Consider the following 14,355-nt stretch of genomic DNA (forward strand, 5'->3'; position numbering starts at 1 on the left):
CGCCGGAGCCCAGCAGGTGGAGGCTGCGGTGGCCGGGAGTGGCCACTGCACTCCAGTCTGGGCGACAGAGTGAGACTTCAACTCAAAAAAAAAAAAAAATTCAGTTTGCCAAATATTTTTTAGCTGCTGCTGTATAGACAGGAAAGACTTATGTCATAATTTCTGGCCTCTGGGCTTAAAATCTGATTTGAAAGTGAAGGCTTCACTTTCATAAAATTAGACATAAAATTATTGTGACAGCAAAGAAGATCGTATTTAATAAAGTATTAAGCTAATTATAATCAGCAACTATGTAGATTACAGTCCTTTCTAACTAAACTCACAAGTTAGGCCCTTGCTGTGTGCTGAGTACTTTTCTAAATGCCTTTGTGTGTATCATCTTATTTTAATCTTGTCATTAAGTACAGTAAGCATCACCGTTTTATAGATGAGGAATTTGAGACACGGAGAGGTTAAGTAATTTCCCCAAGATCACGCTCCAGGTAAATGGTAGAACTGGGATGGAATCCGTGCCAACTCAAGAGGGCTGTTTTTATGACGTTCTCTTCTATAAGCACAAACTCCTTCAAGAAGACACCCGCGCTGCTTCGGTGTGGCCCTTTCGGTCCTGGTGCTTGTGGCAGCCTCTTTTGACTCCAGAAAATGAATTTACCCATCTGTGCAAAGCAGTCCTGGTTGTCTATGTGTGGTCTTGGCCGTTGACCTGGAGCTTCGTTGTGTTAAAAAGAGGATAGGCCAGGATTTCATTTCAGAAAAATGGTACAGTTGATACAACAACTGCATTTTGAAAGCTGGTCTGAACCCGACTAACTTCCATGAGTCTGAGCAAGTTGTTTTGATGACCTCTTCTGAAAAAACAGGTGCTGCATCCAAACTAAGCTTTCCTAGATAAATTAAGAAAACAATTACCAAAGTACTCCGGAGAGAAATGTCTGCAGTCGCTCGATGCTCCAAGGGCTATTAAAGTTTCACCTGCAGATTGCCCAGGCTTCCAGAAGTTACAAGTCATTTGCTTCATTCACTGCAGCTGAGAGAGGCCGGCGCTGCTGGCTCACAGGATTATTTCTTGCTGCATTTAACATGCATTAACAAGCATTTGGAAAGAGTTGGATTTCTTCTGGAAAGCTGAGTCGGCTCTTGAGATCCTGTCTTTGAAAACCTTGTATTTTCCTAGTCCAGGTTTAGCTAAAGCTTTTCAAAGGCTTCTTACAGGAGTGAGTGTTACCAACTCACGGAGGCCTTTTCACAGGACACAGAAGTCTTGTAGTTGGAGCACAAGGAGGAGGAGGGGTGGCCTTTCCTCCTTCCTGTAAGCCTGACTCCTCCCGTGCACTTGGACATTGTGTTTCCCTCTTGTTGTCGTTAGAGCTTAACTTTCTGATGCTGAGGAAAGGGAGGATGCCAGGGAGAGGTTTGCAGAAGCCCCTTAAGCTCTTCTCATCCCAGAGGTTGTATCGTGGTGGGATGAGCACAAGGTCAAGTCCAGACCAGCAGCCGCTACCAGAGGAAGTTACATAGAAAGGGCGACCAGATTCCAGACAATCAAACGTTATTACTCTGTCTGAAACATTAAGTGGTGGCTTAAAAATATTAGTTCTCATCTCCTCTCCCTCTTGATGTGTTGGCTTATCGTCCAGTGTGCATATTGGTGCTCCCAAAACAGTGAGCTTGGCAACCTGGCTCCCTTCTGCGTTCGGTGACATTCGTGCATTGCAGGTCCTGCTCCGGTCTTTCCCGCCTCCTTCCTCCTCCCGCTTACTCCCCACTTCATCCTGCCCCAGCCGTCTCTTCCCCTCTCTTCCCCAGCCTGGCATCTTCTCGTTGCGCCTTGCCTGCTTCTCCCTCTTGCCCCATCTCGTTCCCATCTCCCATCCACTCCACAGCCTGGTCCCCACGCTCAACCCCATCCCCAGGGACTTGGTCATTCTCTGCCCCGCCTCCCCCCTCCCTTGCCTCTCCTCCTCCTCCTCACTTCCCACTTTCCCCATCTCTTTCCTTCTTCTCCTCTCAGCCCCCCACTCCCCCCCATCACAATGACCTTTAATTCTGTGTCCTCCAGGATAGATCTTGACTTCTCTAAGGTGTTCAGAAAAGGAGATTAATTTTGCCTGCTTTGATTTGATATTATGAACAAAGAATCTTCTAGATGGCACAGAAACACCCTCCCCTCCCCTGCAGTCTTCAAATAATTAACTAGTGGTTTTTTAAATAAACACCAACTAGACATATACCCACCAAAATGTGGACATTGTCTGTTTGTTGGTAGTCGAAATTATGGGTTATTTTTATGTTCTTTGTGCTTCTGTATTTTTTATATTTTCTCAAATGTGACTGTGTAAATGCTGCGTTTTTGTTTGTTTGTTTGTTTGTTTGTTTGTTTGCTTGTTTTGAGTCAGAGTCTTGCCACCACAGCCTCAACTTGCAACTCTTGCCAAGTTGCCCATGCTGGTCCTGAACCCCTGGGCTCAGGCATTCCTCTCACCTCTGCTTCCCAGAGTGCTGGGATTGCAGGCGTGAGCCACCGTGCCCAGCCTATAAATGCCGTTTTTATAAAAATCAGTTGATCTTTCTTTGCTTGACACCCAATAGGTCTTTATTAATGAAAGTGAAATCAAAATAAATCAGATTAGACCCTCTAGTGAATATGAATTTGGTTTGCTGTGTTGAGGTTCTGTTTCCAAATTCTTTCAGCTTTCAAAATGGTGGCCTTTTGGACTCCAGCAGGAAGCCGTCAGCCATTGGCACTCTTGTAGAGAGTGACGGATGCCACGTACTGTTGCTCAAGCAGGCTTCAACTTAAGTGCTACAGAGCCTCTTGTGCCTTTCTCTAGCCTCCCCAAAATTTAGTTCATATTTGTTTTTTGTAATATTTCAATACTGTGAGTGCTCGGTGGATACGCTTGGTGGTTTGTATGTAGGTTTGTTTTCAGATCTGTTCTCATTCTTAGGGGTGGGGAGGATTGGCATTGGTGAGTAACAGTTCTGTTGTGGGTTATTGCCATACCTTGTCTATTGTCCTTGGTGCTGTTGTTTATAAACAGTGTGACATTCATGCTGTACTAGGTCAAGATGCCATCTCTGCCTCAGTTAAATGTTAAAATTCCAGGCTCAGGTGCAAATTTGACCAAAAGGAAAATTTCCATCCGACTATTTCCTTCTCAGTTGACTAGCTTAGGTGTGAAAGGTAAGACTTGATGGAGTATTCTAGAAAACTGAAGTCGCTCATACCCTTGCTGCAGTGTGCACGTTGTATTACAAAGGGTTAAGTGGTGTTGTTGGTGAATGGTTTTGTAGCTGCAGGGGTTTTTGCAAAGAGATCTAGGAATTCTGCAGTTAATTGAATTCTTCAGGCATGGACTCCTGGTCTTTGAAAAAAATTGAGTGAGCAAAATTCTCTTGCTTTGCCCCTAGATGTAGTTCACACCTCATCTTAGGAGTCCAGAATTATTTTTTCGGGAGGATTTTATGCCTATTTATGCTGATAGGACATTTTATATGAGAAACATGACATTTTAAAAGATTTTGAAATAAATAAATAAATAAAAATAAAAGATTTTGCAGTGTATTTGGTCCCTTGCATTGCCCTTCTCCCTAGTTTTTCTCCTTCTCTCAGTTCCCCAAGTCTACATCACTGGTGCTTTTTTCCCGTCTTGTGAGCAAAGTTTTAACAGTACAGAGAAAGTTAACTGCCTGGAGTCTTTTAAATATAAGTAACACGCAACCAGTAATAAGCTGTCGGTTGTTTTTTTGCTGCCTGCAAAGAAACATAAACACAGCGCTCATTTCTGGCAGGTTTTTACTGTCAGAGTTTCTCCTATTATATTTATCTTACAATTTGCCAGGGGGTGAAGTTATTAAGTTTTAGCAGCAGCCATCGATCAAGTTCACAAGTTAACACGATAAAGGCTCTGTGCCGCTCCGATCCGGGGAAATGATGATCCTCACTCGGTAATTAACTAAATGAGAAAGTTAAATCTTACTTGAGAGCTGGGAGAGATGAAAGAGAGGTGTTTGTCAGTTTCTCAGTGGAAATTAGAAGCCGTTTTCTGCAATTCCCTAAGCTGCTGCTCTGTCATATTTTACATAAGCACTGGGAAAACGTCTTGTAATTAGTGCTGTCATGGAAGGGTTTTTTTTTTTTTTTTGCTGAAGGATGTTGGAATAATTCATTAGATTATCAAGAAAGGCTTGTGTCCTGAAATGATTAGCACAGTGAAATTTAAACCATTAACGATAACAAGTTTAGAGCTTGCTGCAGTGCAGAGGCACCCGGGGTATGTCTGTGCCTATTTCAATCATTTCTTATAATTATGTCCTTTTCTCCCCATCACTAGTACCCATCCAAAATTCCTTTTAAGGTGGCACTGTCTCCTTGAGTGGGTTTACCAGCCTTGGAGGTGTATGTAGTTAGTAGCTATAATAAGGCTGCAGTAAATTAAACTGCTGTGAGTTTCTTGGTTTAGAACAAAAGAACTGTCACCCTGGAAGCTAGAAAGTTGCATGAGGGAGCTCACTACAGAAACAGGAGTCTTAGCTTTGAAACCTGAAAATGTCAAATGACTCTTCTGTCCCTTTAACTATGTTGAAAGTTAGGAAATAATCAAAATGGCTTTGTTTTGATTTTGGCGAATTTTATATATGGCTTTTCCCATGTTAGTAAGTGAAAGAAAAGATTGGTAAGTGTCCAGTCTAAATAATCATATATGCTGGAACAATGTCAGTCTGTTTCCTAGTGAATTTTATTTAAAAGAATTGGAATGATTACATGCTCTTTCTTGGTGATTATTAGAAATTGGATTCATAATAACGAACTTTCCCTCTGCTGACGAATGTGCCCCTTCCTGTCTTCCATGTTCACTAATCAGATCTGACATGTTTATGAGTTCACCTAATATGTAATCATATTTAATAGAAGCTGTTAAAATATTAATAGAATAATCCCACTGAGAAGTGTGGTGTTTTCTTCTCTTGAAATACATACTCCATTCTATACATACCATTCTCTTTTCATTTGAACTCCCTCTCCCCAACCTACCCCAGAAAAGGTAGTGAATTACTTCTTTGGTCACTGAGAATTACAGGGTGAGAACTAAAAATTAGATTGTTGAAAGTTATGAGGCCCAGCATGGTGGCTCACACTTGTAATCCCAGCACTTGGGGAGGCCAAGGTGAGAGGATCGCTTGAGCCCAGGAATTCAAGACCTCATCTCTAAAAAGAAAATTTTAAGGGAAAACTGTGGTCCTGCTTTTGCACATTAATGCCTTTTCTCTTCGTGTTCAGTTTACGGCACTTGCTTTCCCTTGATATTGAAATCCCCTGCTCAGGTGTCGGGGCGCTGTCCCTTCTGGGTGCCATTTTTCGCCCTAGCTCCTTTGTGTTCTGGCACCATCCTGGGTCTCCCTGCTGTCATCTCACATCCCAGGGTGTGCTTGCTTCTCCGCCCTCCCTCCCCACCTCCCTCCCTCCATCCTGACCAAGATGTGGACGGTCCCATTTGCCTTCAGTTCAGCCAAAATAATGTTGACTTGAATAAGTCAGGCTCGGCGGCTCAGCCTGCCATCCTGCGCCTTTGGGAGGCCGAGGTGAGTGGATGGCCTGAGCCCGTGGGTTCGAGACCTGCCTGGGCAGCGAGACCTCATCTCTACAATAAATTAAAAAATCAGCCGGGCGTGGTAGCGTGCGCCTGTAATTCCGGCTACTCGGAAGGCTGAGGCGGAAGGATCGCCGGAGCCCGGCAGGTCGAGGCTGCGGGGGCCGGGAGCGCCCACTACACTCCAGTCTGGGCAACCCAAAAAAAAGAAAGGAAAAGCAAAAAAAGATACTTTTACAAAGAAATCAAAGGAAAATGGCGGGAAAGCTCTTAATGTATTTGGATTTTTATTTAACTAAGGTGTGGCAATAGCCTATAGCAAGTATAATACAGCCCTTTTAAAAAAAAATCTCTCCCCTTCCTCCTCAAACACTTGCAAGTTTTATGTGTTTCTCTTTGCCATAGGAACAAGAGCCTGGGCTCGGGCTCTGGCCCTGTCCCTGTCTAGGTTAATGTACTAGACTAAATAAAGGAAAAGCCCTGCCGAGGAAATGAATCAGTATTCTTGAATGAGTATATTATAGCCCAGCCTCCTAATTCTTAACAGTCCCTTCCCCTCCCTCCTCTTGTGAAGGTGGAGTACCCTCTCTCCCCGGCTGTCCTGGCCTTCTCTCTGTCTTTCGCATGAACACACCTTTCTTTGCACTTACTCTGCACTCTGTCTGGAAGGCTTTACCCCCAGATCTTCATAAAACTGACTTCCTCTCATCATTTAGATCTCAGCTCAACCGTCACCTCCATCAGAGCCATGTCTTGACTGCCCTAGTTAAGCAGGCTGCACTCTTCACTCCCTGTTTTATCTTATTCTGTCTTCTTCGTGATCCTTATTGGTCCATTACCCTCTCTCTCAGACACTCACATGTATGGCCTTTGGTTTTTGGTTTTTGGTTTTTTTTGAGTCAGAGTCTCACTCTGTCGCCCAGACTGGAGTGCAGTGGCCGCTCCCGGCCACCGCAACCTCGCCTGCTGGGCTCCGGCGATCCTTCCGCCTCAGCCTTCCCAGTAGCTGGAATTACAGGCATGCGCTACCACACCCGGCTGATTTTTTGATTTATTGTAGAGCTGAGGTCTCGCTGCCCAGGCGGGCCTCGAACCCGCGGGCTCAGGCAATCCACTCACCTCAGCCTCCCAAAGGCGCGGGATTATAGGCTGAGCCACCGAGCCCGGCTTGGTTTTTTAATAACTGAACTTTTTCACTCTGCCTTGATGTATTTTCAGAAGTTCTCATTTCACGTATTTATTATATGTTGTCCCCTGCTTCTCTCCAGAGAAGGCAAAGAAACATTGTATGCCTGTTCACCAGAATCCTGATCAGCTGCCAGAGTGTCTAGCATAGAATAGTCGCTCAGTAAAATGGTGTTGGTTGACTGACCATACTAAAGTTCCAGCCTTAGTCAGAATTCTTGTGCCTCCCTCCAGCTGCAGCCTCGTCCCCAGCACAACCCCTGCCCATTTTATTCTTTTTTTTTTTTTTGAGTCAGAGTCTCACTCTGTCACCCAGGCTGGAGTGCAATGGCACGCTCATGGCCACCGTAGCCTCAAAGCCTCGACCTGCTGGGCTCTGGCGATCCTTCCACCTCAGCCTTCCAAGCAGCTGGAACCACAGACACATGCCACCGTGCCCGGCTAATTTTTTCGTGATTTATTGCAGAGATAGGGTCTCACCATGTTGCCCAGGCTGGTGTTGAACCCATGGGCTCAGGTAATCCTCTCACCTTGGCTCCCAAAGTGCTGGTATTATAGGGGTGAGCCACCTTACCGGGCCACCCATTTTATTGTGAAATAAACTCATCATGTAATCATGGTGTCCTCCTCCCCCACTGGTCTTCAGCGCAGGAACCTTCCCTCAAGGCCCTTCTTTGATTTGTTTTTTCTTTTGAGTTGGAGTCTCACTCCGTCACCCAGACTAGAGTGCAGTGGCCGCTCCCGGCCACCGCAGCCTCAACCTGGTGGCCTCCGGCGATCCTTCTGCCTCAGCCTTCCAAGTAGCTGGAACTACAGGCAAGCGCTAACACACCCAGCTGATTTTTGATTTATTGTGGAGATGAGGTCTTACCAATTTGCCCGGGCGGGTCTCGAACCCTGGGGCTCAGGCAGTCCACTCACCTCAGCTTCCCAAAGTGCTGGGATTATAGGCTGAACCACCAAGCCCAGCCAAGGCCCTTCTTGAAGCCAAAGAGACTCTTGGGTACCTTGAGTCGTTTGCATCTCTCTGGTTGGAAGTGCTTTATTCATCTAGTTCTCAAATTTTTATTCCAGTTGTATCCCATGTCTAGAACATCTTCTCTCCACTCACCACACCCTTCCTCTCAGGTTTGTGAGCAAACAAGAAATGTCTGTCCTTTCACCATCACATTCAGCCAGTCCGTGATATATTTTCCAACCTATGCATACTACAGTTAGTAAAGTCAGAAGCATGATGTTCCAGCGGTAGGTGGTGGTCAGCCAGCTGGTGTCTGCAAGTGTGTATTTTCTCTCCTAGTCCAGGTGCAACTTCAGAGAAACTCACGGTAATTTTGAAAGTGGTGTCTGTAGTAGGTATTTTTTTTTGTTTTTTGTTTTTGAGTTGGAGTCTCACTCGGTTACCCAGACTGGAATGCAGTGGCTGCTCCCAACCACCGCAGCCTCGACCTGCTGGGCTCCGGCGATCCTTCCGCCTCAGCCTTCCAAATAGCTGGAATTACAGGCATGCACTACCACACCGGCTAATTTTTTTTGTTTATTTATTGCAGAGATGAGGTCTCGCCAAATTGCCCAGGTGGGTCTCAAACCCGCTGGCTCAGGCATTCCACTCACTTCAGCCTCCCAAAGCACGGGATTACAGGCTGAGCCACCGAGCCCGGCTGTAGTAGGTTTTCAGGGGGAAAGATGCCAGCCCTTAGCCTTCAAGAACGGAACTGGGGTGGCCCTGTGCTTGCTTAACTCCTTCCACTCTGTGACCTGCCACCTGACAGTGTTTCTCTTGGAGACAACTGTTCGCTGTAAACAGAAAAGCAGAAAGGAGATGTGAGGTAGGGCGGAAGCCAGTGTTACCATTAGGCTGAGGCTGTTTGTCAGGTTTCCTGGACATTTCAGCAGTGGTGGGAGGGTCATCAGGCTTTTGTTGGGAAAGCCAAATCCATTCCGCCACCGATCATTACCCTCTCTCCCAAATACCCATGTACAGCCTTTGATTTTTTAATAATTGAACCTTTTCTCTTGCCCTGATGTATTTTTTAGAAGGTCTCAAATTGAAATTTTGTTGCATTTACTTTATACGTTTGTAGAAAAATCTCTATTGGAGAATGATAGAAGAAAGGGCTTGAAAACAAAGATCTTGTCTCCAGAGGCTTCTACACTTGTTGCAGCTGAGTTACAAGTGAAATTCATATTACAGTGCTAGTTAGCCATGGGAAAATTCTATCCATAGAAGGTTTTTTAAAAATCACCTTTATTAAGATATAATTAATATACATTAGGCCGGCACAGTGGCTCACACCTGTAATCCCAGCATTTTGAAAGACTGAGGCAGGAGGGTCGCTTGACACCAAGAGTGTGAGACCAGCCTGGGTAACATAGCAAGACCTTATCTCTACCAAAAGAAAAAAATCAGCTGGGCTTAGTGATGTGTGTCTGTAGTTCCAGCTACTCAGGAGGCTGAGGCAGGATTGCTTGAGCTCTGTAGTTCAAGGCTGCCGTGAGCCATGATCACACCCCTGTACTCTAGCCTAGGCAACAGAGCAAGACACTGTCTCTTTAAAAAACAAAAAAGACATAGTTAATATATGATAAAATATACCCTTTCTAAGTACCTAGTGTCATGAATTTTGGCGACTGTGTGCACTTGCAGCAATCAAGATAGAGAACATTCTCATTGCCTCAGAAGTTCCCTTGTGCTCTTCCCTAGTCGGTCCCACCCACACTCAACCCCAGGCAACCACTGATCTGTTTCTGTTACTAAAAATTAGGTTTGCTGTTCCTAGAGTTTATCATAAAAGTAGACTCTGAAGTCTGCACTCTTTCGTGCCTGACTTCTTTTGTTCAGCATGGCTTTGAGACCCATCCCTATCATTTTTGGTATCTGCAGTTGGTTCTGTTTACTGCTGAGTACTCTTCCGTGGTGCAGATACGTCACAGTTTGTTTACCAGTTCATCTCTTGATGGACACCTGGATCTTTACAGTTTGGGGTTATTATGAATATGGTAGCCATGGACATTAATGTACCAGTCTTTGTGTGGCACTAAGCGACACTTTCAGGGAGCAAATTTTTACTAGCAGTGGGATTGCTGGGTCAGATGGTAAGTGCTGTTTTCCAAAGTGGTAGTACCATCACACTTTACTGCCAGCAATGTATGAAGACCTACTTGTCAGTATTCTTGCCAATACTTGGTGTGGTCAGTTTTTTAATTTTAGCTATTCTAGTAAGTGTGTTGTAGTAGAGTCTTGTGATTTTAATTTGCATTTCCCTAATGACTAACGATGTTGAACATCTTTTCTTATGCTTATTGGCCATCCATGGATCTTTTTTTGTGAAGTGTTTGTTCAAATATTTTGTCTGTTAAGAAAAAAAAACAGGGTGATTTATTAGTATTGAGTTCCAAGAGTTCTTTAGTATTCTGAATACAAGTCCTTTGTCAAATACATTGATTGCAAATATTTTCTCCCGGTTTGTAATTTGTCTTTTTTATTTTCTTAACTGTTACTTTTGGAAATCAGAAGTTTAAAATATTGCTTCATACCAGTGTATTGCCTTTTTTTCCCCTTTTAAAATGCTTGCCTATGCCAGGGGCACCAAGATTTTCTCCTGTGTTTTCTTTCAGAAGTTTCATAGTGTTAGCTCCTACGTATAAGTTCAGAACCCACTTAAGCTAATTTTTTGTATATAGTGTGAGACTGGGAACAAGCTTTGTGTTTTTTGTTTTTTGTATGTATATTTAATTATTTCAGTGGCATTTGTTGAAAAGACTATCCTGTCCCCATCGGATTATCTTGGCATCTTTCTTGAAAGTCAGTTATGCGAGTCAATTTCTGAACTCTCTATTCTGTTCCATTGATCTACATTTTTGTCCTTACACCAAAACCTCACCTTCCTGATTCCTATTGTGTGTCTTAAAATTCAGTAGTCTGAGTCTTCCATCTCTGCCCCCCCGCCACCCCAAGGCATATTTTACCCCAAGGCATATTTTAGCTAACTTTAGGTTCTTGGCTTTTCTATACAGATTTTAAAATCAGCATATGTATTTGCCTGCTGAGACTTTAATTGATATTACACTAACTGTATAGGTCAATTTGGAAAGAATGAACTTCTTAATATATGCAACTTATGAACATAATATATGTCTTCATTCATTAAAGTCTTGTAAGAATTTCCTTCAGTGATGCTTTATAGTTTTCAGTTTACAGGTATTATACAAATTTTGTCAAATGTATTTCTAAGTACTGTATGGTTTTATGCTACTGTAAATCATATAGGCAGATGATTTTAGAAAATACATTTTTTAAGAAAGAAAATGGGTGTAGTGGTTATTCTTAGAGTGGCTAGTGGCCTGAAAAGGGACACAGGTGGTTTGTGAGGCTTGTGACGATGTTTCTGGATCTTTGTGCTGGTTACATGGATGTGTTCACCTTTTGTAAATTCACTGAACTGTATGCTTAAGGTTAAAGCACTTTTATGTATATTCTACTCCAATGAAAATTAAAGTGGAAAAAATACATAGTGAGAAAGAAGAATATTTTCAAAAAGAGGGGAAAGCCTAGCTTCAGCTGATTGGTAAGTTCACTGAGTGTTGGTTGATTGAGTGCTCGGCTGTGTGCTAGGTGGTGGCTAAACATGCTTTTTCATGGGGGCTTTTATTTGATCCTCACAAAACCCCAGTGAAACAGATTCTATATTATCTCTGTTTACCAGATAAGAGAAACAGAGACTTAGAAAGATCAAATTATTTATTCCATGTCACATAGCTGGCAAGTTAAGGAACTAGAATTTGAAACCGGTCTTTTTACTCCAGGCCAGAGCTTTTAAAGCAATTCAGTAGAGGGTGGTGATGAGGAGTAACTCCCTGGAAGTGATCAGGGATCTCAGGTATCCATTATCCTCACCCAAAAAAGCTCTTGTTTTGACAGGTTGTGACTGAACTGTAGTACCAGCAAGAATAGCCCAGAGCAGGTAATAAATACATGAAATCTCAGCATAGACTTCATTTCTAGTAGCCAAATGTTTTAAGTCCCACCTGTGATTTGATCATTGAAAGCCTGAGAAAGTCTTGACTGACCTTTGCATTCTACACAGGATAAGCAAGCAGTGTGTTTCACTCCTGCAGTCGTCTCTCTTAGCATCTTAGCAGTCTGACAGCCACGGATCAGAGTGTGACACTTCGGATTATAGAAACACCTGGTGTGTCTAAAGTGTAAGCGGGATCGTTTATTAACTGGCCAATGGCTTTTCTCTGTGACTGGCATTTCTCGTTAGAAAACAGTCCTCTGAGCACCCAATCCAGGTCCATGCCCATCTCTCAAAAGACAGAGGGCAGATATGTGAGAGATGACAGAGAGACAGGCTTTCACTTTTGGGATGAGACGTGACACCTGGCCAGGCTTACGAACCTACCGATTTGTTACTTCTCTAAGTCTTACTCCACATTTCACGAGTTTGCAGTTTCTGTGATGCAGACAAATAATCTACACAAGAAGCAGCCCTGAAGTCCCCCAAGGCCTGTGTCCAACAAGGTTCTCATTAATCATTTTTAGTCTGTATCGTAGACAACAGTGGCATTTGTACTAGGAAACACCCAGCTCTGCACACCAGGGCTCGCCGTTCACAGATGTCAGCTCTTTCTGTATAAATAAAACGGCCTAACGCCATTCTTGAAAGCATACTTTCAGCTGTGTGTTCTTACTTTGTAAAGAGGCCTGCGGATGGGGTTTAATGCTTTAGAAAACTAGACAAGCCTGGGCGGTGAGGCAGTTGCGTTGAGTGAGGTACAGCTCGATGGCATGTTCTGCGTTGGGTATGTCCAAACAGGTGAGTTCGCCAGTCACATGGGTTTTCCTGCCAAACTTGGGTTGCCTTAGACAAACATGCCTGAGATCTATCCAATGACTGTGAAAAGTGCCCGGTTGTACCCCTGTGGGGTTATCCTCTAAGAAAATCCGAGTGTCTGTTGGGCAGTCTTCTCCCAGGTGTGTCTGTTAGGCAGTGTTCTCCCAGTGACCCCAACTTCCAGCTTGGACAGGGTCCTGGGTGCTCCTTCTTTTCCTCATACCCACATCCAATATAAGAGCAAAATGAGCTGAATCTGCCTTCAAAATACAAGTGGCATCCCGATTACGTCTCACTGCCACCGCAGGACCCACTCTGGTCCCAGAGGTGGTCGCTCTGGCATGGACTGTTGCAGCAGCCCCCTCACTGGCCTCCTTGTGTCCAGCAACATCCTCTGCAAGAGTGTGTTTTCCACACAGCACACAGACGTCCTTCTACAGCGTGCCAGACTGTCACTGGCATGCTTCCTGGGGTTTCTCCCGGCAGCCCCTTCCTGCACAGCTCTCCATCCTCCATACTTCCATCCTCTGTTCCTCTCTCTCCAGCAGGGTAGCCCAAGTTTCTTCTGTGGTAGCTCAGTGCTCTGAGAAGAAATGAGAAGGAACTGCTTGGGTTTCCAAGCCACAGACTGTGGCTCTCTCCTCACCTGTCATCAAAGCCCAGATTCAGAGGCTGGGACACAATCTCACCTTTTGACGGGAGGAGCAAGGTTGATGTGGAGGGAAGGCTGGAATTGCTCGAGGCCACCTGGATGACCTGGATGGTTTGGCCAGACTGTTCCAACCTTCTCAGAACTTCCTTGGTCCTTCTGTTCCAGCCACTCCAGGCCCTCTTTCCCGGAACATGCCAGACAGACTACCTCCAGGACCTGTGCTGCCAGAATCCCCTTTCTTCCCCATGTCACACAGTGTCAGTCTCCCACTTTTCCTTTGCTTCAGTTCAAAATAACATATCTTGCAGGAAATTACCTTAAACAACGATATTCATTTTTTTCTCAATTGCTGCATAACGAACACCACAACTTAGCAAGTTAAAACAGCACTCATTTATTGGCTTACAGTTTTCTGGAGGTTAGAAGTAGGGCACGGTGTGGCTGGGTTGTCTGCTCAGGGCATTTGAAGGCTGAGAGCGGCCAAGGTGTGGGCAGACTGAGTCCTCTGGAAGCTCCGGGGGAGAAACCCTCTCTCAGTTTCCTCTTGTTGCTGGCAGAATACAGTTGCTCGCCACCGTGGGACTGAGGTCCCATTTCCTTCCTGGCTGTCAGCCGAGGGCTGCTCTTGGCAACTAGAAGCTGGCTCCCTTCTGGTGGAGCTCTTCCTCTTCTGCCACCCGCTGGAGAACACTCTGCTTCCAAAGGCTTCATGTGCAGAGACCAGACACCCCCCCCCCACACACACACAACTTTCCTAACCACGTCCACTGACTTGGGTCCTTGCTTTCCGCCCAGCAATGCCAACACTAGCGGTGAAGTAGCTAAGAGAAGGCGTATGGGCAGCGGGGGTCAGCAGTCTCAGGGCGTCTTGGAATTCTGCCTCCCACAATGGCGTTTGCTTTCTTCTGCCCTTTTACAGCACTGTGTCTGCATTATCTGTAATTATTTGCATATGTTTTTACTGTGCCTTCCAAACTAGAGTAGGTTAGTGAAGGTTAGTGATGATAGACGGTCGTTTTTGGTCACTTTGCATCCTAGCACCAAGGACAGTGGTTGGCATATTGGAGGTGTTTGGTAAATATTTAATTAATAA

At 44.7% G+C, this 14,355-nt stretch overlaps 1 protein-coding gene across 2 annotated transcripts in view; it reads left to right on the forward strand.

Moving 5' to 3' along the window:
* The window catches only part of BTRC (beta-transducin repeat containing E3 ubiquitin protein ligase), a 125,616-nt gene that overhangs the window by 83,169 nt on the left and 28,092 nt on the right, over nucleotides 1-14,355 (forward strand). The gene's annotated exons all lie outside the window — the stretch shown is intronic.

The sequence above is a fragment of the Carlito syrichta genome, unplaced genomic scaffold (assembly GCF_000164805.1).
Source record: "Carlito syrichta isolate Samal-C Ts95f unplaced genomic scaffold, Tarsius_syrichta-2.0.1 Scaffold153560, whole genome shotgun sequence".
NCBI classification, from domain to species: Eukaryota; Metazoa; Chordata; class Mammalia; order Primates; family Tarsiidae; genus Carlito; species Carlito syrichta.